Source organism: Phalangium opilio, unplaced genomic scaffold (assembly GCF_054372755.1).
Source record: "Phalangium opilio isolate 3A_F unplaced genomic scaffold, DU_Popi_V2 ptg000017l_1, whole genome shotgun sequence".
NCBI classification, from domain to species: Eukaryota; Metazoa; Arthropoda; class Arachnida; order Opiliones; family Phalangiidae; genus Phalangium; species Phalangium opilio.
In genome coordinates, this window is record NW_028324151.1 from 12,946,151 (window position 1) to 12,973,937 (window position 27,787).

General features: G+C 47.7%; 4 non-coding genes across 4 annotated transcripts; all 4 read right to left on the reverse strand.

The window, feature by feature from the left end:
* Positions 1-6,584: 6,584 nt before the first annotated feature.
* TRNAY-GUA (transfer RNA tyrosine (anticodon GUA)) lies at positions 6,585-6,657 on the reverse strand. Its single transcript has one exon. It is a non-coding gene; the product is annotated as a tRNA-Tyr (tRNA).
* A 3,308-nt stretch (positions 6,658-9,965) lies between these two features.
* On the reverse strand, positions 9,966-10,038 carry TRNAY-GUA (transfer RNA tyrosine (anticodon GUA)). The gene has a single exon. It is a non-coding gene; the product is annotated as a tRNA-Tyr (tRNA).
* A 1,396-nt stretch (positions 10,039-11,434) lies between these two features.
* On the reverse strand, positions 11,435-11,507 carry TRNAY-GUA (transfer RNA tyrosine (anticodon GUA)). Its single transcript has one exon. It is a non-coding gene; the product is annotated as a tRNA-Tyr (tRNA).
* A 4,917-nt stretch (positions 11,508-16,424) lies between these two features.
* Positions 16,425-16,497, reverse strand: TRNAY-GUA (transfer RNA tyrosine (anticodon GUA)). The gene has a single exon. It is a non-coding gene; the product is annotated as a tRNA-Tyr (tRNA).
* Between the last annotated feature and the right edge of the window lie 11,290 nt (positions 16,498-27,787).

Here is a 27,787-nt window from a genome sequence, read left to right on the forward strand (position 1 = left end):
ATTGGTTAACAGCCGAACGCGCTAACCATTGAGCCACGGAAGCTCAGAAAATAAATGGTTGTCAGGTATTGTGGAAAAGTTATGACTTTTCACGCTACATCTGAGACCCCACTACACCTCTCCCGGGTGGGCTCTAACCACCAACCTATTGGTTAACAGCCGAACGCGCTTACCATTGCGCCACGGAAGCCCAAAAATTAGATGGTCGTCAGGTATTGTGGAAAAACTTTGGCTTTTTACGTTACATTTGAGATCCCACAACACCGCTCCCGGGTGGGCTCGAACCACCAAACTATTGGTTAACAGCCGAACGCGATAACCATTGAGCCACCGGAGATCAGAAATTAAATGGTTGTCATGTATTGTGGAAAAGTTATGACTTTTCACGCTACATCTGAGACCCCACAACACCTCTCCCGGGTGGGCTCGAAACACCAACCTTTCGGTTAACAGCTGAACGCGCTAACCATTGTGCCACGGAAGCCCAAAAATTAAATGTTCGTCAGGTATTGTGGAAAAACTCTGACTTTTTACGTTACATTCGAGATCCCATAACACCTCTCCCGGGTGGGTTCGAACCACCAACCTTTCGGTTAACAGCTGAACGCGCTAACCATTGCGCCACGGAAGCCCAAAAATTAAATGTTCGTCAGGTATTGTGGAAAAACTCTGACTTTTTACGTTACATTTGAGATCCCATAACACCGCTCCCGGGTGGGTCGAACCACCAACCTATTGGTTAACAGCCGAACGCGCTAACCATTGAGCCACGGAATCTCAAAAATTAAATGGTTGTCAGGTATTGTGGAAAAGTTATGACTTTTCACGCTACATCTGAGACCCCACAACACCTCTCCCGGGTGGGCTCGAACCACCAACCTTTCGGTTAACAGCTGAACGCGCTAACCATTGCGCCACGGAAGCCCAAAAATTAAATGTTCGTCAGGTATTGTGGAAAAACTCTGACTTTCTACGTTACATTTGAGATCCCATAACACCGCTCCCGGGTGGGCTCGAACAACCAACCTATTGGTTAACAGCCGAACGCGCTAACCATTGAGCCACGGAAGCTCAGAAATTAAATGGTTGTCAGGTATTGTGGAAAAGTTATGACTTTTCACGCTACATCTGAGACCCCACTACACCTCTCCCGGGTGGGCTCTAACCACCAACCTATTGGTTAACAGCCGAACGCGCTTACCATTGTGCCACGGAAGCCCAAAAATTAGATGGTCGTCAGGTATTGTGGAAAAACTTTGGCTTTTTACGTTACATTTGAGATCCCACAACACCGCTCCCGGGTGGGCTCGAACCACCAAACTATTGGTTAACAGCCGAACGCGATAACCATTGAGCCACCGGAGATCAGAAATTAAATGGTTGTCATGTATTGTGGAAAAGTTATGACTTTTCACGCTACATCTGAGACCCCACAACACCTCTCCCGGGTGGGCTCGAAACACCACCCTTTCGGTTAACAGCTGAACGCGCTAACCATTGTGCCACGGAAGCCCAAAAATTAAATGTTCGTCAGGTATTGTGGAAAAACTCTGACTTTTTACGTTACATTCGAGATCCCATAACACCGCTCCCGGGTGGGCTCGAACCACCAACCTTTCGGTTAACAGCTGAACGCGCTAACCATTGCGCCACGGAAGCCCAAAAATTAAATGTTCGTCAGGTATTGTGGAAAAACTCTGACTTTTTACGTTACATTTGAGATCCCATAACACCGCTCCCGGGTTGGCTCGAACCACCAACCTATTGGTTAACAGCCGAACGCGCTAACAATTGAGCCACGGAAGCTCAGAAATTAAATGGATGTCAGGTATTGTGAAAAAGTTATGACTTTTCACGCTACATCTGAGACCCCACGTCACCTCTCCCGGGTGGGCTCGAACCACCAACCTATTGGTTAACAGCCGAACGCGACAACCATTGAGCCAAGGGAGCTCAGAAATTAAATGGTTGTCACGTATTGGGGAAAAGTTATGACTTTTCACGCTACATCTGAGACCCCACAACACCTCTCCCGGGTGGGCTCGAACCACCAACCTTTCGGTTAACAGCTGAACGCGCTAACCATTGCGCCACGGAAGCCCAAAAATTAAATGTTCGTCAGGTATTGTGGAAAAACTCTGACTTTCTACGTTACATTTGAGATCCCATAACACCGCTCCCGGGTGGGCTCGAACAACCAACCTATTGGTTAACAGCCGAACGCGCTAACCATTGAGCCACGGAAGCTCAGAAAATAAATGGTTGTCAGGTATTGTGGAAAAGTTATGACTTTTCACGCTACATCTGAGACCCCACTACACCTCTCACGGGTGGGCTCTAACCACCAACCTATTGGTTAACAGCCAAACGCGCTTACCATTGCGCCACGGAAGCCCAAAAATTAGATGGTCGTCAGGTATTGTGGAAAAACTTTGGCTTTTTACGTTACATTTGAGATCCCACAACACCGCTCCCGGGTGGGCTCGAACCACCAAACTATTGGTTAACAGCCGAACGCGATAACCATTGAGCCACCGGAGATCAGAAATTAAATGGTTGTCATGTATTGTGGAAAAGTTATGACTTTTCACGCTACATCTGAGACCCCACAACACCTCTCCCGGGTGGGCTCGAAACACCACCCTTTCGGTTAACAGCTGAACGCGCTAACCATTGTGCCACGGAAGCCCAAAAATTAAATGTTCGTCAGGTATTGTGGAAAAACTCTGACTTTTTACGTTACATTCGAGATCCCATAACACCGCTCCCGGGTGGGCTCGAACCACCAACCTTTCGGTTAACAGCTGAACGCGCTAACAATTGCGCCACGGAAGCCCAAAAATTAAATGTTCGTCAGGTATTGTGGAAAAACTCTGACTTTTTACGTTACATTTGAGATCCCATAACACCGCTCCCGGGTGGGCTCGAACCACCAACCTATTGGTTAACAGCCGAACGCGCTAACAATTGAGCCACGGAAGCTCAGAAATTAAATGGATGTCAGGTATTGTGAAAAAGTTATGACTTTTCACGCTACATCTGAGACCCCACGTCACCTCTCCCGGGTGGGCTCGAACCACCAACCTATTGGTTAACAGCCGAACGCGACAACCATTGAGCCAAGGGAGCTCAGAAATTAAATGGTTGTCACGTATTGGGGAAAAGTTATGACTTTTCACGCTACATCTGAGACCCCACAACACCTCTCCCGGGTGGGCTCGAACCACCAACCTTTCGGTTAACAGCTGAACGCGCTAACCATTGCGCCACGGAAGCCCAAAAATTAAATGTTCGTCAGGTATTGTGGAAAAACTCTGACTTTCTACGTTACATTTGAGATCCCATAACACCGCTCCCGGGTGGGCTCGAACAACCAACCTATTGGTTAACATCCGAACGCGCTAACCATTGAGCCACGGAAGCTCAGAAAATAAATGGTTGTCAGGTATTGTGGAAAAGTTATGACTTTTCACGCTACATCTGAGACCCCACTACACCTCTCACGGGTGGGCTCTAACCACCAACCTATTGGTTAACAGCCGAACGCGCTTACCATTGCGCCACGGAAGCCCAAAAATTAGATGGTCGTCAGGTATTGTGGAAAAACTTTGGCTTTTTACGTTACATTTGAGATCCCACAACACCGCTCCCGGGTGGGCTCGAACCACCAAACTATTGGTTAACAGCCGAACGCGATAACCATTGAGCCACCGGAGATCAGAAATTAAATGGTTGTCATGTATTGTGGAAAAGTTATGACTTTTCACGCTACATCTGAGACCCCACAACACCTCTCCCGGGTGGGCTCGAAACACCAACCTTTCGGTTAACAGCTGAACGCGCTAACCATTGTGCCACGGAAGCCCAAAAATTAAATGTTCGTCAGGTATTGTGGAAAAACTCTGACTTTTTACGTTACATTCGAGATCCCATAACACCTCTCCCGGGTGGGCTCGAACCACCAACCTTTCGGTAAACAGCTGAACGCGCTAACCATTGCGCCACGGAAGCCCAAAAATTAAATGTTCGTCAGGTATTGTGGAAAAACTCTGACTTTTTACGTTACATTTGAGATCCCATAACACCGCTCCCGGGTGGGCTCGAACCACCAACCTATTGGTTAACAGCCGAACGCGCTAACAATTGAGCCACGGAAGCTCAGAAATTAAATGGATGTCAGGTATTGTGAAAAAGTTATGACTTTTCACGCTACATCTGAGACCCCACGTCACCTCTCCCGGGTGGGCTCGAACCACCAACCTATTGGTTAACAGCCGAACGCGACAACCATTGAGCCAAGGGAGCTCAGAAATTAAATGGTTGTCACGTATTGGGGAAAAGTTATGACTTTTCACGCTACATCTGAGACCCCACAACACCTCTCCCGGGTGGGCTCGAACCACCAACCTTTCGGTTAACAGCTGAACGCGCTAACCATTGCGCCACGGAAGCCCAAAAATTAAATGTTCGTCAGGTATTGTGGAAAAACTCTGACTTTTTACGTTACATTTGAGATCCCATAACACCGCTCCCGGGTGGGCTCGAACCACCAACCTATTGGTTAACAGCCGAACGCGCTAACAATTGAGCCACGGAAGCTCAGAAATTAAATGGATGTCAGGTATTGTGAAAAAGTTATGACTTTTCACGCTACATCTGAGACCCCACGTCACCTCTCCCCGGTGGGCTCGAACCACCAACCTATTGGTTAACAGCCGAACGCGACAACCATTGAGCCAAGGGAGCTCAGAAATTAAATGGTTGTCACGTATTGGGGAAAAGTTATGACTTTTCACGCTACATCTGAGACCCCACAACACCTCTCCCGGGTGGGCTCGAACCACCAACCTTTCGGTTAACAGCTGAACGCGCTAACCATTGCGCCACGGAAGCCCAAAAATTAAATGTACGTCAGGTATTGTGGAAAAACTTAGGCTTTTTACGTTACATTTGAGATCCCACAACACCGCTCCCGGGTGGGCTCGAACCACCAAACTATTGGTTAACAGCCGAACGCGATAACCATTGAGCCACCGGAGATCAGAAATTTAATGGTTGTCATGTATTGTGGAAAAGTTATGACTTTTCACGCTACATCTGAGACCCCACAACACCTCTCCCGGGTGGGCTCGAAACACCAACCTTTCGGTTAACAGCTGAACGCGCTAACCATTGTGCCACGGAAGCCCAAAAATTAAATGTTCGTCAGGTATTGTGGAAAAACTCTGACTTTTTACGTTACATTCGAGATCCCATAACACCTCTCCCGGGTGGGCTCGAACCACCAACCTTTCGGTTAACAGCTGAACGCGCTAACCATTGCGCCACGGAAGCCCAAAAATTAAATGTTCGTCAGGTATTGTGGAAAAGTTATGAATTTTCACGCTACATCTGAGACCCCACGTCACCTCTCCCGGGTGGGCTCGAACCACCAACCTATTGGTTAACAGCCGAACGCGACAACCATTGAGCCAAGGGAGCTCAGAAATTAAATGGTTGTCACGTATTGGGGAAAAGTTATGACTTTTCACGCTACATCTGAGACCCCACATCACCTCTCCCGGGTGGGCTCGAACCACCAACCTTTCGGTTAACAGCTGAACGCGCTAACCATTGCGCCACGGAAGCCCAAAAATCAAATGTTCGTCAGGTATTGTGGAAAAACTCTGACTTTTTACGTTACATTTGAGGTCCCTTAACACCGCTCCCGGGTTTGCTCGAACCACCAACCTATTGGTTAACAGCCGAACGCGCTAACCATTGAGCCACGGAAGCTCAGAAATTACATGGTTGTCAGGTATTGTGGAAAAGTTATGACTTTTCACGCTACATCTGAGACCCCACGTCACCTCTCCCGGGTGGGCTCGAACCACCAACCTATTGGTTAACAGCCGAACGCGCTAACCATTGAGCCACGGAAGCTCAGAAATTAAATGGTTGTCACGTATTGTGGAAAAGTTTTGACTTTTTACGCTACATCTGAGACCCCACGTCACCTCTCCCGGGTGGGCTCGAACCACCAACCTTTCGGTTAACAGCTGAACGCGCTAACCATTGCGCCACGGAAGCCCAAAAATTAAATGTTCGTCAGGTATTGTGGAAAAACTCTGACTTTTTACGTTACATTTAAGATCCCTTAACACCGCTCCCGGGTGGGCTCGAACCACCAACCTATTGGTTAACAGCCGAACGCGCTAAACATTTAGCCACGCAAGCTTAGAAATTTAATGGTTGTCACGTATTGTGGAAAAGTTTTGACTTTTTACGCTACATCTGAGACCCCACAACACCTCTCCCGGGTGGGCTCGAACCACCAACCTATTGGTTAACAGCCGAACGCGCTAACCATTGAGCCACGGAAGCTCAGAAATTAAATGGTTGTCAGGTATTGTGGAAAAGTTATGACTTTAAACGCTACATCTGAGACCCAACAACACCTCTCCCGGGTGGGCTCGAACCACCAACCTTTCGGTTAACAGCTGAACGCGCTAACCATTGCGCCACGGAAGCCCAAAAATTATATGTTCGTCAGGTATTGTGGAAAAACTCTGACTTTTTACGTTACATTTGAGATCCCATAACACCGCTCCCGGGTGGGCTCGAACCACCAACTTATTGGTTTACAGCCGAACGCGCTAACCATTGAGCCACGGAAGCTCAGAAAATAAATGTTTGTCACGTATTGTGGAAAAGTTTTGACTTTTTACGCTACATCTGAGACCCCACAACACCTCTCTCGGGTGGGCTCGAACCACCAACCTTTCGGTTAACAGCCGAACAAGCTAACCATTGCGCCAAGGAAGCCCAAAAAATAAATGGTCGTCAGGTATTGTGGAAAAACTTTTCTTTTTACGTAACCTTTGAGACTACACAACACCGCTCCCGGGTGGGCTCGAACCACCAACCTTTCGGTTAACAGCCGAACGTGCTAACCATTGCGCCACGGAAGCCCAAAAATAAAAATGGTCGTCAGGTATTGTGGAAAAGTTATGACTTTTCACGCTACATCTGAGACCCCACAACACCTCTCCCGGGTGGGCTCGAACCACCAACCTTTCGGTTAACAGCTGAACGCGCTAACCATTGCGCCACGGAAGCCCAAAATTTAAATGTTCGTCAGGTATTGTGGTAAAACTCTGACTTTTTACGTTACATTTGAGATCCCATAACACCGCTCCCGGGTGGGCTCGAACCACCAACCTATTGGTTAACAGCCGAACGCGCTAACAATTGAGCCACGGAAGCTCAGAAATTAAATGGATGTCAGGTATTGTGAAAAAGTTATGACTTTTCACGCTACATCTGAGACCCCACGTCACCTCTCCCGGGTGGGCTCGAACCACCAACCTATTGGTTAACAGCCGAACGCGACAACCATTGAGCCAAGGGAGCTCAGAAATTAAATGGTTGTCACGTATTGGGGAAAAGTTATGACTTTTCACGCTACATCTGAGACCCCACAACACCTCTCCCGGGTGGGCTCGAACCACCAACCTTTCGGTTAACAGCTGAACGCGCTAACCATTGCGCCACGGAAGCCCAAAAATTAAATGTTCGTCAGGTATTGTGGAAAAACTCTGACTTTTTACGTTACATTTGAGATCCCATAACACCGCTCCCGGGTGGGCTCGAACCACCAACCTATTGGTTAACAGCCGAACGCGCTAACAATTGAGCCACGGAAGCTCAGAAATTAAATGGATGTCAGGTATTGTGAAAAAGTTATGACTTTTCACGCTACATCTGAGACCCCACGTCACCTCTCCCCGGTGGGCTCGAACCACCAACCTATTGGTTAACAGCCGAACGCGACAACCATTGAGCCAAGGGAGCTCAGAAATTAAATGGTTGTCACGTATTGGGGAAAAGTTATGACTTTTCACGCTACATCTGAGACCCCACAACACCTCTCCCGGGTGGGCTCGAACCACCAACCTTTCGGTTAACAGCTGAACGCGCTAACCATTGCGCCACGGAAGCCCAAAAATTAAATGTACGTCAGGTATTGTGGAAAAACTCTGACTTTCTACGTTACATTTGAGATCCCATAACACCGCTCCCGGGTGGGCTCGAACAACCAACCTATTGGTTAACAGCCGAACGCGCTAACCATTGAGCCACGGAAGCTCAGAAAATAAATGGTTGTCAGGTATTGTGGAAAAGTTATGACTTTTCACGCTACATCTGAGACCCCACTACACCTCTCCCGGGTGGGCTCTAACCACCAACCTATTGGTTAACAGCCGAACGCGCTTACCATTGCGCCACGGAAGCCCAAAAATTAGATGGTCGTCAGGTATTGTGGAAAAACTTTGGCTTTTTACGTTACATTTGAGATCCCACAACACCGCTCCCGGGTGGGCTCGAACCACCAAACTATTGGTTAACAGCCGAACGCGATAACCATTGAGCCACCGGAGATCAGAAATTAAATGGTTGTCATGTATTGTGGAAAAGTTATGACTTTTCACGCTACATCTGAGACCCCACAACACCTCTCCCGGGTGGGCTCGAAACACCAACCTTTCGGTTAACAGCTGAACGCGCTAACCATTGTGCCACGGAAGCCCAAAAATTAAATGTTCGTCAGGTATTGTGGAAAAACTCTGACTTTTTACGTTACATTCGAGATCCCATAACACCTCTCCCGGGTGGGCTCGAACCACCAACCTTTCGGTTAACAGCTGAACGCGCTAACCATTGCGCCACGGAAGCCCAAAAATTAAATGTTCGTCAGGTATTGTGGAAAAGTTATGACTTTTCACGCTACATCTGAGACCCCACGTCACCTCTCCCGGGTGGGCTCGAACCACCAACCTATTGGTTAACAGCCGAACGCGACAACCATTGAGCCAAGGGAGCTCAGAAATTAAATGGTTGTCACGTATTGGGGAAAAGTTATGACTTTTCACGCTACATCTGAGACCCCACATCACCTCTCCCGGGTGGGCTCGAACCACCAACCTTTCGGTTAACAGCTGAACGCGCTAACCATTGCGCCACGGAAGCCCAAAAATCAAATGTTCGTCAGGTATTGTGGAAAAACTCTGACTTTTTACGTTACATTTGAGGTCCCTTAACACCGCTCCCGGGTGGGCTCGAACCACCAACCTATTGGTTAACAGCCGAACGCGCTAACCATTGAGCCACGGAAGCTCAGAAATTACATGGTTGTCAGGTATTGTGGAAAAGTTATGACTTTTCACGCTACATCTGAGACCCCACGTCACCTCTCCCGGGTGGGCTCGAACCACCAACCTATTGGTTAACAGCCGAACGCGCTAACCATTGAGCCACGGAAGCTCAGAAATTAAATGGTTGTCACGTATTGTGGAAAAGTTTTGACTTTTTACGCTACATCTGAGACCCCACGTCACCTCTCCCGGGTGGGCTCGAACCACCAACCTTTCGGTTAACAGCTGAACGCGCTAACCATTGCGCCACGGAAGCCCAAAAATTAAATGTTCGTCAGGTATTGTGGAAAAACTCTGACTTTTTACGTTACATTTAAGATCCCTTAACACCGCTCCCGGGTGGGCTCGAACCACCAACCTATTGGTTAACAGCCGAACGCGCTAAACATTTAGCCACGCAAGCTTAGAAATTTAATGGTTGTCACGTATTGTGGAAAAGTTTTGACTTTTTACGCTACATCTGAGACCCCACAACACCTCTCCCGGGTGGGCTCGAACCACCAACCTATTGGTTAACAGCCGAACGCGCTAACCATTGAGCCACGGAAGCTCAGAAATTAAATGGTTGTCAGGTATTGTGGAAAAGTTATGACTTTAAACGCTACATCTGAGACCCAACAACACCTCTCCCGGGTGGGCTCGAACCACCAACCTTTCGGTTAACAGCTGAACGCGCTAACCATTGCGCCACGGAAGCCCAAAAATTATATGTTCGTCAGGTATTGTGGAAAAACTCTGACTTTTTACGTTACATTTGAGATCCCATAACACCGCTCCCGGGTGGGCTCGAACCACCAACTTATTGGTTTACAGCCGAACGCGCTAACCATTGAGCCACGGAAGCTCAGAAAATAAATGTTTGTCACGTATTGTGGAAAAGTTTTGACTTTTTACGCTACATCTGAGACCCCACAACACCTCTCTCGGGTGGGCTCGAACCACCAACCTTTCGGTTAACAGCCGAACAAGCTAACCATTGCGCCAAGGAAGCCCAAAAAATAAATGGTCGTCAGGTATTGTGGAAAAACTTTTCTTTTTACGTAACCTTTGAGACTACACAACACCGCTCCCGGGTGGGCTCGAACCACCAACCTTTCGGTTAACAGCCGAACGTGCTAACCATTGCGCCACGGAAGCCCAAAAATAAAAATGGTCGTCAGGTATTGTGGAAAAGTTATGACTTTTCACGCTACATCTGAGACCCCACAACACCTCTCCCGGGTGGGCTCGAACCACCAACCTTTCGGTTAACAGCTGAACGCGCTAACCATTGCGCCACGGAAGCCCAAAATTTAAATGTTCGTCAGGTATTGTGGAAAAACTCTGACTTTCTACGTTACATTTGAGATCCCATAACACCGCTCCCGGGTGGGCTTGAACAACCAACCTATTGGTTAACAGCCGAACGCGCTAACCATTGAGCCACGGAAGCTCAGAAAATAAATGGTTGTCAGGTATTGTGGAAAAGTTATGACTTTTCACGCTACATCTGAGACCCCACTACACCTCTCCCGGGTGGGCTCTAACCACCAACCTATTGGTTAACAGCCGAACGCGCTTACCATTTCGCCACGGAAGCCCAAAAATTAGATGGTCGTCAGGTATTGTGGAAAAACTTTGGCTTTTTACGTTACATTTGAGATCCCACAACACCGCTCCCGGGTGGGCTCGAACCACCAAACTATTGGTTAACAGCCGAACGCGCTAACCATTGCGCCACGGAAGCCCAACAATTAAATATTCGTCAGGTATTGTGGAAAAACTCTGACTTTAACGTTACATTTAAGATCCCTTAACACCGCTCCCGGGTGGGCTCGAACCACCAACCTATTGGTTAACAGCCGAACGCGCTAAACATTTAGCCACGCAAGCTTAGAAATTTAATGGTTGTCACGTATTGTGGAAAAGTTTTGACTTTTTACGCTACATCTGAGACCCCACAACACCTCTCCCGGGTGGGCTCGAACCACCAACCTATTGGTTAACAGCCGAACGCGCTAACCATTGAGCCACGGAAGCTCAGAAATTAAATGGTTGTCAGGTATTGTGGAAAAGTTATGACTTTAAACGCTACATCTGAGACCCAACAACACCTCTCCCGGGTGGGCTCGAACCACCAACCTTTCGGTTAACAGCTGAACGCGCTAACCATTGCGCCACGGAAGCCCAAAAATTATATGTTCGTCAGGTATTGTGGAAAAACTCTGACTTTTTACGTTACATTTGAGATCCCATAACACCGCTCCCGGGTGGGCTCGAACCACCAACTTATTGGTTTACAGCCGAACGCGCTAACCATTGAGCCACGGAAGCTCAGAAAATAAATGTTTGTCACGTATTGTGGAAAAGTTTTGACTTTTTACGCTACATCTGAGACCCCACAACACCTCTCTCGGGTGGGCTCGAACCACCAACCTTTCGGTTAACAGCCGAACAAGCTAACCATTGCGCCAAGGAAGCCCAAAAAATAAATGGTCGTCAGGTATTGTGGAAAAACTTTTCTTTTTACGTAACCTTTGAGACTACACAACACCGCTCCCGGGTGGGCTCGAACCACCAACCTTTCGGTTAACAGCCGAACGTGCTAACCATTGCGCCACGGAAGCCCAAAAATAAAAATGGTCGTCAGGTATTGTGGAAAAGTTATGACTTTTCACGCTACATCTGAGACCCCACAACACCTCTCCCGGGTGGGCTCGAACCACCAACCTTTCGGTTAACAGCTGAACGCGCTAACCATTGCGCCACGGAAGCCCAAAATTTAAATGTTCGTCAGGTATTGTGGAAAAACTCTGACTTTCTACGTTACATTTGAGATCCCATAACACCGCTCCCGGGTGGGCTTGAACAACCAACCTATTGGTTAACAGCCGAACGCGCTAACCATTGAGCCACGGAAGCTCAGAAAATAAATGGTTGTCAGGTATTGTGGAAAAGTTATGACTTTTCACGCTACATCTGAGACCCCACTACACCTCTCCCGGGTGGGCTCTAACCACCAACCTATTGGTTAACAGCCGAACGCGCTTACCATTGCGCCACGGAAGCCCAAAAATTAGATGGTCGTCAGGTATTGTGGAAAAACTTTGGCTTTTTACGTTACATTTGAGATCCCACAACACCGCTCCCGGGTGGGCTCGAACCACCAAACTATTGGTTAACAGCCGAACGCGCTAACCATTGCGCCACGGAAGCCCAACAATTAAATATTCGTCAGGTATTGTGGAAAAACTCTGACTTTAACGTTACATTTAAGATCCCTTAACACCGCTCCCGGGTGGGCTCGAACCACCAACCTATTGGTTAACAGCCGAACGCGCTAAACATTTAGCCACGCAAGCTTAGAAATTTAATGGTTGTCACGTATTGTGGAAAAGTTTTGACTTTTTACGCTACATCTGAGACCCCACAACACCTCTCCCGGGTGGGCTCGAACCACCAACCTTTCGGTTAACAGCTGAACGCGCTAACCATTGCGTCACGGAAGCCCAAAAATTAAATGTTCGTCAGGTATTGTGGAAAAACTCTGACTTTTTACGTTTACATTTGAGATCCCTTAACACCGCTTCCGGGTGGGCTTGAACAACCAACCTGTTGGTTAACAGCCGAACGCGCTAACCATTGAGCCACGGAAGCTCAGAAATTAAATGGTTGTCAGGTATTGTGGAAAAGTTATGATTTTCACGCTACATCTGAGACCCCACAACACCTCTCCCGGGTGGGCTCGAACCACCAACCTTTCGGTTAACAGCTGAACGCGCTAACCATTGCGCCACGGAAGCCCAAAAATTAAATGTTCGTCAGGTATTGTGGAAAACTTTTCTTTTTACGTTACATTTGAGACTACACAACACCGCTCCCGGGTGCGCTCGAACCACCAACCTTTCGGTTAACAACCGAACGCGCTAACCATTGCTTCACGGAAGCAAAAAATTAAATGTTCGTCAGGTATTGTGGAAAAACTCTGACTTTTTACGTTACATTTAAGATCCCTTAACACCGCTCCCGGGTAGGCTCGAACCACGAACCTATTGGTTAACAGCCGATCGCGCTAACTATTGAGCCACGGAAGCTCAGAAATTAAATGGTTGTCACGTATTGTGGAAAAGTTTTGACTTTTTACGCTACATCTGAGACCCCACGTCACCTCTCCCGGGTGGGCTCGAACCACCAACTTATTGGTTTACAGCCGAACGCGCTAACCATTGAGCCACGGAAGCTCAGAAAATAAATGTTTGTCACGTATTGTGGAAAAGTTTTGACTTTTTACGCTACATCTGAGACCCCACAACACCTCTCTCGGGTGGGCTCGAACCACCAACCTTTCGGTTAACAGCCGAACAAGCTAACCATTGCGCCAAGGAAGCCCAAAAAATAAATGGTCGTCAGGTATTGTGGAAAAACTTTTCTTTTTACGTAACCTTTGAGACTACACAACACCGCTCCCGGGTGGGCTCGAACCACCAACCTTTCGGTTAACAGCCGAACGTGCTAACCATTGCGCCACGGAAGCCCAAAAATAAAAATGGTCGTCAGGTATTGTGGAAAAGTTATGACTTTTCACGCTACATCTGAGACCCCACAACACCTCTCCCGGGTGGGCTCGAACCACCAACCTTTCGGTTAACAGCTGAACGCGCTAACCATTGCGCCACGGAAGCCCAAAATTTAAATGTTCGTCAGGTATTGTGGAAAAACTCTGACTTTCTACGTTACATTTGAGATCCCATAACACCGCTCCCGGGTGGGCTTGAACAACCAACCTATTGGTTAACAGCCGAACGCGCTAACCATTGAGCCACGGAAGCTCAGAAAATAAATGGTTGTCAGGTATTGTGGAAAAGTTATGACTTTTCACGCTACATCTGAGACCCCACTACACCTCTCCCGGGTGGGCTCTAACCACCAACCTATTGGTTAACAGCCGAACGCGCTTACCATTGCGCCACGGAAGCCCAAAAATTAGATGGTCGTCAGGTATTGTGGAAAAACTTTGGCTTTTTACTTTACATTTGAGATCCCACAACACCGCTCCCGGGTGGGCTCGAACCACCAAACTATTGGTTAACAGCCGAACGCGCTAACCATTGCGCCACGGAAGCCCAACAATTAAATATTCGTCAGGTATTGTGGAAAAACTCTGACTTTAACGTTACATTTAAGATCCCTTAACACCGCTCCCGGGTGGGCTCGAACCACCAACCTATTGGTTAACAGCCGAACGCGCTAAACATTTAGCCACGCAAGCTTAGAAATTTAATGGTTGTCACGTATTGTGGAAAAGTTTTGACTTTTTACGCTACATCTGAGACCCCACAACACCTCTCCCGGGTGGGCTCGAACCACCAACCTTTCGGTTAACAGCTGAACGCGCTAACCATTGCGTCACGGAAGCCCAAAAATTAAATGTTCGTCAGGTATTGTGGAAAAACTCTGACTTTTTACGTTACATTTGAGATCCCTTAACACCGCTTCCGGGTGGGCTTGAACAACCAACCTGTTGGTTAACAGCCGAACGCGCTAACCATTGAGCCACGGAAGCTCAGAAATTAAATGGTTGTCAGGTATTGTGGAAAAGTTATGATTTTCACGCTACATCTGAGACCCCACAACACCTCTCCCGGGTGGGCTCGAACCACCAACCTTTCGGTTAACAGCTGAACGCGCTAACCATTGCGCCACGGAAGCCCAAAAATTAAATGTTCGTCAGGTATTGTGGAAAACTTTTCTTTTTACGTTACATTTGAGACTACACAACACCGCTCCCGGGTGCGCTCGAACCACCAACCTTTCGGTTAACAACCGAACGCGCTAACCATTGCTTCACGGAAGCCCAAAAATTAAATGTTCGTCAGGTATTGTGGAAAAACTCTGACTTTTTACGTTACATTTAAGATCCCTTAACACCGCTCCCGGGTAGGCTCGAACCACGAACCTATTGGTTAACAGCCGATCGCGCTAACTATTGAGCCACGGAAGCTCAGAAATTAAATGGTTGTCACGTATTGTGGAAAAGTTTTGACTTTTTACGCTACATCTGAGACCCCACGTCACCTCTCCCGGGTGGGCTCGAACCACCAACCTATTGGTTAACAGCCGAACGCGACAACCATTGAGCCACGGGAGCTCAGAAATTAAATGGTTGTCACGTATAGGGGAAAAGTTATGACTTTTCACGCTACATCTGAGACCCCACGTCACCTCTCCCGGGTGGGCTCGAACCACCAACCTATTGGTTAACAGCCGAACGCGCTAACCATTGAGCCACGGAAGCTCAGAAATTAAATGGTTGTCACGTATTGTGGAAAAGTTATGACTTTTCACGCTACATCTGAGACCCCACAACACCTCTCCCGGGTGGGCTCGAACCACCAACCTTTCGGTTAACAGCTGAACGCGCTAACCATTGCGCCACGGAAGCTCAAAATTTAAATGTTCGTCAGGTATTGTGGAAAAACTCTGACTTTCTACGTTACATTTGAGATCCCATAACACCGCTCCCGGGTGGGCTCGAACAACCAACCTATTGGTTAACAGCCGAACGCGCTAACCATTGAGCCACGGAAGCTCAGAAAATAAATGGTTGTCAGGTATTGTGGAAAAGTTATGACTTTTCACGCTACATCTGAGACCCCACTACACCTCTCCCGGGTGGGCTCTAACCACCAACCTATTGGTTAACAGCCGAACGCGCTTACCATTGCGCCACGGAAGCCCAAAAATTAGATGGTCGTCAGGTATTGTGGAAAAACTTTGGCTTTTTACCATACATTTGAGATCCCACAACACCGCTCCCGGGTGGGCTCGAACCACCAAACTATTGGTTAAAAGCCGAACGCGATAACCATTGAGCCACCAGAGATCAGAAATTAAATGGTTGTCATGTATTGTGGAAAAGTTATGACTTTTCACGCTACATCTGAGACCCCACAACACCTCTCCCGGGTGGGCTCGAAACACCAACCTTTCGGTTAACAGCTGAACGCGCTAACCATTGTGCCACGGAAGCCCAAAAATTAAATGTTCGTCAGGTATTGTGGAAAAACTCTGACTTTTTACGTTACATTCGAGATCCCATAACACCTCTCCCGGGTGGGCTCGAACCACCAACCTTTCGGTTAACAGCTGAACGCGCTAACCATTGCGCCACGGAAGCCCAAAAATTAAATGTTCGTCAGGTATTGTGGAAAAACTCTGACTTTTTTCGTTACATTTGAGGTCCCTTAACACCGCTCCCGGGTGGGCTCGAACCACCAACCTATTGGTTTACAGCCGAAAGCGCTAACCATTGAGCCACGGAAGCTCAGAAATTAAATGTTTGTCACGTATTGTGGAAAAGTTTTGACTTTTTACGCTACATCTGAGACCCCACGTCACCTCTCCCGGGTGGGCTCGAACCACCAACCTTTCGGTTAACAGCTGAACGCGCTAACCATTGCGCCACGGAAGCCCAAAAATTAAATGTTCGTCAGGTATTGTGGAAAAACTTTTCTTTTTACGTTACATTTGGAACTACACAACACCGCTCCAGGGTGCGCTCGAACCACCAACCTTTCGGTTAACAACCGAACGCGCTAACCATTGCGCCACGGAAGCCCAACAATTAAATATTCGTCAGGTATTGTGGAAAAACTCTGACTTTTTACGTTACATTTAAGATCCCTTAACACCGCTCCCGGGTGGGCTCGAACCACCAACCTATTGGTTAACAGCCGAACGCGCTAAACATTTAGCCACGCAAGCTTAGAAATTTAATGGTTGTCACGTATTGTGGAAAAGTTTTGACTTTTTACGCTACATCTGAGACCCCACAACACCTCTCCCGGGTGGGCTCGAACCACCAACCTTTCGGTTAACAGCTGAACGCGCTAACCATTGCGTCACGGAAGACCAAAAATTAAATGTTCGTCAGGTATTGTGGAAAAACTGTGACTTTTTACGTTACATTTGAGATCCCTTAACACCGCTCCCGGGTGGGCTTGAACAACCAACCTGTTGGTTAACAGCCGAACGCGCTAACCATTGAGCCACGGAAGCTCAGAAATTAAATGGTTGTCAGGTATTGTGGAAAAGTTATGACTTTTCACGCTACATCTGAGACCCCACAACACCTCTCCCGGGTGGGCTCGAACCACCAACCTTTCGGTTAACAGCTGAACGCGCTAACCATTGCGCCACGGAAGCCCAAAAATTAAATGTTCGTCAGGTATTGTGGAAAACTTTTCTTTTTACGTTACATTTGAGACTACACAACACCGCTCCCGGGTGCGCTCGAACCACCAACCTTTCGGTTAACAACCGAACGCGCTAACCATTGCTTCACGGAAGCCCAAAAATTAAATGTTCGTCAGGTATTGTGGAAAAACTCTGACTTTTTACGTTACATTTAAGATCCCTTAACACCGCTCCCGGGTAGGCTCGAACCACGAACCTATTGGTTAACAGCCGATCGCGCTAACTATTGAGCCACGGAAGCTCAGAAATTAAATGGTTGTCACGTATTGTGGAAAAGTTTTGACTTTTTACGCTACATCTGAGACCCCACGTCACCTCTCCCGGGTGGGCTCGAACCACCAACCTATTGGTTAACAGCCGAACGCGACAACCATTGAGCCACGGGAGCTCAGAAATTAAATGGTTGTCACGTATAGGGGAAAAGTTATGACTTTTCACGCTACATCTGAGACCCCACGTCACCTCTCCCGGGTGGGCTCGAACCACCAACCTATTGGTTAACAGCCGAACGCGCTAACCATTGAGCCACGGAAGCTCAGAAATTAAATGGTTGTCACGTATTGTGGAAAAGTTTTGACTTTTTACGCTACATCTGAGACCCCACGTCACCTCTCCCGGGTGGGCTCGAACCACCAACCTTTCGGTTAACAGCTGAACGCGCTAACCATTGCGCCACGGAAGCCCAAAAATTAAATGTTCGTCAGGTATTGTGGAAAAACTCTGACTTTTTACGTTACATTTGAGGTCCCTTAACACCGCTCCCGGGTGGGCTCGAACCACCAACCTATTGGTTAACAGCCGAACGCGCTAACCATTGAGCCACGGAAGCTCAGAAATTAAATGGTTGTCAGGTATTGTGGAAAAGTTATGACTTTTCACGCTACATCTGAGACCCACGTCACCTCTCCCGGGTGGGCTCGAACCACCAACCTTTTGGTTAACAGCTGAACGCGCTAACCATTGCGCCACGGAAGCCCAAAAATTAAATGTTCGTCAGGTATTGTGGAAAAACTTTTCTTTTTACGTTACATTTGAGACTACACAACACCGCTCCAGGGTGCGCTCGAACCACCAAACTTTCGGTTAACAACCGAACGCGCTAACCATTGCGCCACGGAAGCCCAACAATTAAATATTCGTCAGGTATTGTGGAAAAACTCTGACTTTTTACGTTACATTTGAGATCCCTTAACACCGCTCCCGGGTGGGCTTGAACAACCAACCTGTTGGTTAACAGCCGAACGCGCTAACCATTGAGCCACGGAAGCTCAGAAATTAAATGGTTGTCAGGTATTGTGGAAAAGTTATGACTTTTCACGCTACATCTGAGACCCCACAACACCTCTCCCGGGTGGGCTCGAACCACCAACCTTTCGGTTAACAGCTGAACGCGCTAACCATTGCGCCACGGAAGCCCAAAAATTAAATGTTCGTCAGGTATTGTGGAAAACTTTTCTTTTTACGTTACATTTGAGACTACACAACACCGCTCCCGGGTGCGCTCGAACCACCAACCTTTCGGTTAACAACCGAACGCGCTAACCATTGCTTCACGGAAGCCCAAAAATTAAATGTTCGTCAGGTATTGTGGAAAAACTCTGACTTTTTACGTTACATTTAAGATCCCTTAACACCGCTCCCGGGTAGGCTCGAACCACGAACCTATTGGTTAACAGCCGATCGCGCTAACTATTGAGCCACGGAAGCTCAGAAATTAAATGGTTGTCACGTATTGTGGAAAAGTTTTGACTTTTTACGCTACATCTGAGACCCCACGTCACCTCTCCCGGGTGGGCTCGAACCACCAACCTATTGGTTAACAGCCGAACGCGACAACCATTGAGCCACGGGAGCTCAGAAATTAAATGGTTGTCACGTATAGGGGAAAAGTTATGACTTTTCACGCTACATCTGAGACCCCACGTCACCTCTCCCGGGTGGGCTCGAACCACCAACCTATTGGTTAACAGCCGAACGCGCTAACCATTGAGCCACGGAAGCTCAGAAATTAAATGGTTGTCACGTATTGTGGAAAAGTTTTGACTTTTTACGCTACATCTGAGACCCCACGTCACCTCTCCCGGGTGGGCTCGAACCACCAACCTTTCGGTTAACAGCTGAACGCGCTAACCATTGCACCACGGAAGCCCAAAAATTAAATGTTCGTCAGGTATTGTGGAAAAACTCTGACTTTTTACGTTACATTTGAGGTCCCTTAACACCGCTCCCGGGTGGGCTCGAACCACCAACCTATTGGTTAACAGCCGAACGCGCTAACCATTGAGCCACGGAAGCTCAGAAATTAAATGGTTGTCAGGTATTGTGGAAAAGTTATGACTTTTCACGCTACATCTGAGACCCCACGTCACCTCTCCCGGGTGGGCTCGAACCACCAACCTTTTGGTTAACAGCTGAACGCGCTAACCATTGCGCCACGGAAGCCCAAAAATTAAATGTTCGTCAGGTATTGTGGAAAAACTTTTCTTTTTACGTTACATTTGAGACTACACAACACCGCTCCCGGGTGGGCTCGAACCACCAACCTATTGGTTAACAGCCGAACGCGCTAAACATTTAGCCACGCAAGCTTAGAAATGTAATGGTTGTCACGTATTGTGGAAAAGTTTTGACTTTTTACGCTACATCTGAGACCCCACAACACCTCTCCCGGGTGGGCTCGAACCACCAACCTTTCGGTTAACAACCGAACGCGCTAACCATTGCGCCACGGAAGCCCAACAATTAAATATTCGTCAGGTATTGTGGAAAAACTCTGAATTTTACGTTACATTTAAGATCCCTTAACACCGCTCCCGGGTAGGCTCGAACCACGAACCTATTGGTTAACAGCTGAACGCGCTAACCATTTAGCCACGCAAGCTTAGAAATTTAATGGTTGTCACGTATTGTGGAAAAGTTTTGACTTTTTACGCTACATCTGAGACCCCACAACACCTCTCCTGGGTGCGCTCGAACCACCAACCTTTCGGTTAACAACCGAACGCGCTAACCATTGCTTCACGGAAGCCCAAAAATTAAATGTTCGTCAGGTATTATGGAAAAACTCTGACTTTTTACGTTACATTTAAGATCCCTTAACACCGCTCCCGGGTAGGCTCGAACCACGAACCTATTGGTTAACAGCCGAACGCGCTAACTATTGAGCCACGGAAGCTCAGAAATTAAATGGTTGTCACGTATTGTAGAAAAGTTTTGACTTTTTACGCTACATCTGAGACCCCACGTCACCTCTCCCGGGTGGGCTCGAACCACCAACCTATTGGTTAACAGCCGAACGCGACAACCATTGAGCCACAGGAGCTCAGAAATTAAATGGTTGTCACGTATAGGGGAAAAGTTATGACTTTTCACGCTACATCTGAGACCCCACGTCACCTCTCCCGGGTGGGCTCGAACCACCAACCTATTGGTTAACATACGAACGCGCTAACCATTGAGCCACGGAAGCTCAGAAATTAAATGGTTGTCACGTATTGTGGAAAAGTTTTGACTTTTTACGCTACATCTGAGACCCCAAGTCACCTCTCCCGGGTGGGCTCGAACCACCAACCTTTCGGTTAACAGCTGAACGCGCTAACCATTGCGCCTCGGAAGCCCAAAAATTAAATGTTCGTCAGGTATTGTGGAAAAACCCTGACTTTTTACGTTACATTTGAGGTCCCTTAACACCGCTCCCGGGTGGGCTCGAACCACCAACCTATTGGTTAACAGCCGAACGCGCTAACCATTGAGCCACGGAAGCTCAGAAATTAAATGGTTGTCAGGTATTGTGGAAAAGTTATGACTTTTCACGCTACATCTGAGACCCCACGTCACCTCTCCCGGGTGGGCTCGAACCACCAACCTTTTGGTTAACAGCTGAACGCGCTAACCATTGCGCCACGGAAGCCCAAAAATTAAATGTTCGTCAGGTATTGTGGAAAAACTCTGACTTTTTACGTTTCATTTAAGATCCCTTAACACCGCTCCCGGGTAGGCTCGAACCACGAACCTATTGGTTAACAGCTGAACGCGCTAACCATTGCGCCACGGAAGCCCAAAAATTAAATGTTCGTCAGGTATTGTGGAAAACTTTTCTTTTTACGTTACATTTGAGACTACACAACACCGCTCCTGGGTGCGCTCGAACCACCAACCTTTCGGTTAACAACCGAACGCGCTAACCATTGCTTCAAGGAAGCCCAAAAATTAAATGTTCGTCAGGTATTATGGAAAAACTCTGACTTTTTACGTTACATTTAAGATCCCTTAACACCGCTCCCGGGTAGGCTCGAACCACGAACCTATTGGTTAACAGCCGAACGCGCTAACTATTGAGCCACGGAAGCTCAGAAATTAAATGGTTGTCACGTATTGTAGAAAAGTTTTGACTTTTTACGCTACATCTGAGACCCCACGTCACCTCTCCCGGGTGGGCTCGAACCACCAACCTATTGGTTAACAGCCGAACGCGACAACCATTGAGCCACGGGAGCTCAGAAATTAAATGGTTGTCACGTATAGGGGAAAAGTTATGACTTTTCACGCTACATCTGAGACCCCACGTCACCTCTCCCGGGTGGGCTCGAACCACCAACCTATTGGTTAACATACGAACGCGCTAACCATTGAGCCACGGAAGCTCAGAAATTAAATGGTTGTCACGTATTGTGGAAAAGTTTTGACTTTTTACGCTACATCTGAGACCCCAAGTCACCTCTCCCGGGTGGGCTCGAACCACCAACCTTTCGGTTAACAGCTGAACGCGCTAACCATTGCGCCTCGGAAGCCCAAAAATTAAATGTTCGTCAGGTATTGTGGAAAAACCCTGACTTTTTACGTTACATTTGAGGTCCCTTAACACCGCTCCCGGGTGGGCTCGAACCACCAACCTATTGGTTAACAGCCGAACGCGCTAACCATTGAGCCACGGAAGCTCAGAAATTAAATGGTTGTCAGGTATTGTGGAAAAGTTATGACTTTTCACGCTACATCTGAGACCCCACGTCACCTCTCCCGGGTGGGCTCGAACCACCAACCTTTTGGTTAACAGCTGAACGCGCTAACCATTGCGCCACGGAAGCCCAAAAATTAAATGTTCGTCAGGTATTGTGGAAAAACTCTGACTTTTTACGTTACATTTGAGGTCCCTTAACACCGCTCCCGGGTGGGCTCGAACCACCAACCTATTGGTTAACAGCCGAAAGCGCTAACCATTGAGCCACGGAAGCTCAGAAATTAAATGTTTGTCACGTATTGTGGAAAAGTTTTGACTTTTTACGCTACATCTGAGACCCCACGTCACCTCTCCCGGGTGGGCTCGAACCACCAACCTTTCGGTTAACAGCTGAACGCGCTAACCATTGCGCCACGGAAGCCCAAAAATTAAATGTTCGTCAGGTATTGTGGAAAAACTTTTCTTTTTACGTTACATTTGAGACTACACAACACCGCTCCAGGGTGCGCTCGAACCACCAACCTTTCGGTTAACAACCGAACGCGCTAACCATTGCGCCACGGAAGCCCAACAATTAAATATTCGTCAGGTATTGTGGAAAAACTCTGACTTTTTACGTTACATTTAAGATCCCTTAACACCGCTCCCGGGTGGGCTCGAACCACCAACCTATTGGTTAACAGCCGAACGCGCTAAACATTTAGCCACGGAAGCTCAGAAATTAAATGGTTGTCACGTATTGTAGAAAAGTTTTGACTTTTTACGCTACATCTGAGACCCCACGTCACCTCTCCCGGGTGGGCTCGAACCACCAACCTATTGGTTAACAGCCGAACGCGACAACCATTGAGCCACGGGAGCTCAGAAATTAAATGGTTGTCACGTATAGGGGAAAAGTTATGACTTTTCACGCTACATCTGAGACCCCACGTCACCTCTCCCGGGTGGGCTCGAACCACCAACCTATTGGTTAACATACGAACGCGCTAACCATTGAGCCACGGAAGCTCAGAAATTAAATGGTTGTCACGTATTGTGGAAAAGTTTTGACTTTTTACGCTACATCTGAGACCCCAAGTCACCTCTCCCGGGTGGGCTCGAACCACCAACCTTTCGGTTAACAGCTGAACGCGCTAACCATTGCGCCTCGGAAGCCCAAAAATTAAATGTTCGTCAGGTATTGTGGAAAAACCCTGACTTTTTACGTTACATTTGAGGTCCCTTAACACCGCTCCCGGGTGGGCTCGAACCACCAACCTATTGGTTAACAGCCGAACGCGCTAACCATTGAGCCACGGAAGCTCAGAAATTAAATGGTTGTCAGGTATTGTGGAAAAGTTATGACTTTTCACGCTACATCTGAGACCCCACGTCACCTCTCCCGGGTGGGCTCGAACCACCAACCTTTTGGTTAACAGCTGAACGCGCTAACCATTGCGCCACGGAAGCCCAAAAATTAAATGTTCGTCAGGTATTGTGGAAAAACTCTGACTTTTTACGTTACATTTGAGGTCCCTTAACACCGCTCCCGGGTGGGCTCGAACCACCAACCTATTGGTTAACAGCCGAAAGCGCTAACCATTGAGCCACGGAAGCTCAGAAATTAAATGTTTGTCACGTATTGTGGAAAAGTTTTGACTTTTTACGCTACATCTGAGACCCCACGTCACCTCTCCCGGGTGGGCTCGAACCACCAACCTTTCGGTTAACAGCTGAACGCGCTAACCATTGCGCCACGGAAGCCCAAAAATTAAATGTTCGTCAGGTATTGTGGAAAAACTTTTCTTTTTACGTTACATTTGAGACTACACAACACCGCTCCAGGGTGCGCTCGAACCACCAACCTTTCGGTTAACAACCGAACGCGCTAACCATTGCGCCACGGAAGCCCAACAATTAAATATTCGTCAGGTATTGTGGAAAAACTCTGACTTTTTACGTTACATTTAAGATCCCTTAACACCGCTCCCGGGTGGGCTCGAACCACCAACCTATTGGTTAACAGCCGAACGCGCTAAACATTTAGCCACGGAAGCTCAGAAATTAAATGGTTGTCACGTATTGTAGAAAAGTTTTGACTTTTTACGCTACATCTGAGACCCCACGTCACCTCTCCCGGGTTGGCTCGAACCACCAACCTATTGGTTAACAGCCGAACGCGACAACCATTGAGCCACGGGAGCTCAGAAATTAAATGGTTGTCACGTATAGGGGAAAAGTTATGACTTTTCACGCTACATCTGAGACCCCACGTCACCTCTCCCGGGTGGGCTCGAACCACCAACCTATTGGTTAACATACGCACGCGCTAACCATTGAGCCACGGAAGCTCAGAAATTAAATGGTTGTCACGTATTGTGGAAAAGTTTTGACTTTTTACGCTACATCTGAGACCCCAAGTCACCTCTCCCGGGTGGGCTCGAACCACCAACCTTTCGGTTAACAGCTGAACGCGCTAACCATTGCGCCTCGGAAGCCCAAAAATTAAATGTTCGTCAGGTATTGTGGAAAAACCCTGACTTTTTACGTTACATTTGAGGTCCCTTAACACCGCTCCCGGGTGGGCTCGAACCACCAACCTATTGGTTAACAGCCGAACGCGCTAACCATTGAGCCACGGAAGCTCAGAAATTATATGGTTGTCAGGTATTGTGGAAAAGTTATGACTTTTCACGCTACATCTGAGACCCCACGTCACCTCTCCCGGGTGGGCTCGAACCACCAACCTTTTGGTTAACAGCTGAACGCGCTAACCATTGCGCCACGGAAGCCCAAAAATTAAATGTTCGTCAGGTATTGTGGAAAAACTCTGACTTTTTACGTTACATTTGAGGTCCCTTAACACCGCTCCCGGGTGGGCTCGAACCACCAACCTATTGGTTAACAGCCGAAAGCGCTAACCATTGAGCCACGGAAGCTCGGAAATTAAATGTTTGTCACGTATTGTGGAAAAGTTTTGACTTTTTACGCTACATCTGAGACCCCACGTCACCTCTCCCGGGTGGGCTCGAACCACCAACCTTTCGGTTAACAGCTGAACGCGCTAACCATTGCGCCACGGAAGCCCAAAAATTAAATGTTCGTCAGGTATTGTGGAAAAACTTTTCTTTTTACGTTACATTTGAGACTACACAACACCGCTCCAGGGTGCGCTCGAACCACCAACCTTTCGGTTAACAACCGAACGCGCTAACCATTGCGCCACGGAAGCCCAACAATTAAATATTCGTCAGGTATTGTGGAAAAACTCTGACTTTTTACGTTACATTTAAGATCCCTTAACACCGCTCCCGGGTGGGCTCGAACCACCAACCTATTGGTTAACAGCCGAACGCGCTAAACATTTAGCCACGCAAGCTTAGAAATTTAATGGTTGTCACGTATTGTGGAAAAGTTTTGACTTTTTACGCTACATCTGAGACCCCACGTCACCTCTCCCGGGTGGGCTCGAACCACCAACCTATTGGTTAACAGCCGAACGCGACAACCATTTAGCCACGGGAGCTCAGAAATTAAATGGTTGTCACGTATAGGGGAAAAGTTATGACTTTTCACGCTACATCTGAGACCCCACGTCACCTCTCCCGGGTGGGCTCGAACCACCAACCTATTGGTTAACAGCCGAACGCGACAACCATTGAGCCACGGGAGCTCAGAAATTAAATGGTTGTCACGTATAGGGGAAAAGTTATGACTTTTCACGCTACATCTGAGACCCCACGTCACCTCTCCCGGGTGGGCTCGAACCACCAACCTATTGGTTAACATACGAACGCGCTAACCATTGAGCCACGGAAGCTCAGAAATTAAATGGTTGTCACGTATTGTGGAAAAGTTTTGACTTTTTACGCTACATCTGAGACCCCAAGTCACCTCTCCCGGGTGGGCTCGAACCACCAACCTTTCGGTTAACAGCTGAACGCGCTAACCATTGCGCCTCGGAAGCCCAAAAATTAAATGTTCGTCAGGTATTGTGGAAAAACCCTGACTTTTTACGTTACATTTGAGGTCCCTTAACACCGCTCCCGGGTGGGCTCGAACCACCAACCTATTGGTTAACAGCCGAACGCGCTAACCATTGAGCCACGGAAGCTCAGAAATTAAATGGTTGTCAGGTATTGTGGAAAAGTTATGACTTTTCACGCTACATCTGAGACCCCACGTCACCTCTCCCGGGTGGGCTCGAACCACCAACCTTTTGGTTAACAGCTGAACGCGCTAACCATTGCGCCACGGAAGCCCAAAAATTAAATGTTCGTCAGGTATTGTGGAAAAACTCTGACTTTTTACGTTATATTTGAGGTCCCTTAACACCGCTCCCGGGTGGGCTCGAACCACCAACCTATTGGTTAACAGCCGAAAGCGCTAACCATTGAGCCACGGAAGCTCAGAAATTAAATGTTTGTCACGTATTGTGGAAAAGTTTTGACTTTTTACGCTACATCTGAGACCCCACGTCACCTCTCCCGGGTGGGCTCGAACTACCAACCTTTCGGTTAACAGCTGAACGCGCTAACCATTGCGCCACGGAAGCCCAAAAAATAAATGTTCGTCAGGTATTGTGGAAAAACTTTTCTTTTTACGTTACATTTGAGACTACACAACACCGCTCCAGGGTGCGCTCGAACCACCAACCTTTCGGTTAACAACCGAACGCGCTAACCATTGCGCCACGGAAGCCCAACAATTAAATATTCGTCAGGTATTGTGGAAAAACTCTGACTTTTTACGTTACATTTAAGATCCCTTAACACCGCTCCCGGGTGGGCTCGAACCACCAACCTATTGGTTAACAGCCGAACGCGCTAAACATTTAGCCACGCAAGCTTAGAAATTTAATGGTTGTCACGTATTGTGGAAAAGTTTTGACTTTTTACGCTACATCTGAGACCCCACAACACCTCTCCCGGGTGGGCTCGAACCACCAACCTTTCGGTTAACAGCTGAACGCGCTAACCATTGCGTCACGGAAGCCCTAAAATTAAATGTTCGTCAGGTATTGTGGAAAAACTCTGACTTTTTACGTTACATTTGAGATCCCTTAACACCGCTCCCGGGTGGGCTTGAACAACCAACCTGTTGGTTAACAGCCGAACGCGCTAACCATTGAGCCACGGAAGCTCAAAAATTAAATGGTTGTCAGGTATTGTGGAAAAGTTATGACTTTTCACGCTACATCTGAGACCCCACGTCACCTCTCTCGGGTGGGCTCGAACCACCAACCTTTTGGTTAACAGCTGAACGCGCTAACCATTGCGCCACGGAAGCCCAAAAATTAAATGTTCGTCAGGTATTGTGGAAAAACTCTGACTTTTTACGTTACATTTGAGGTCCCTTAACACCGCTCCCGGGTGGGCTCGAACCACCAACCTATTGGTTAACAGCCGAAAGCGCTAACCAT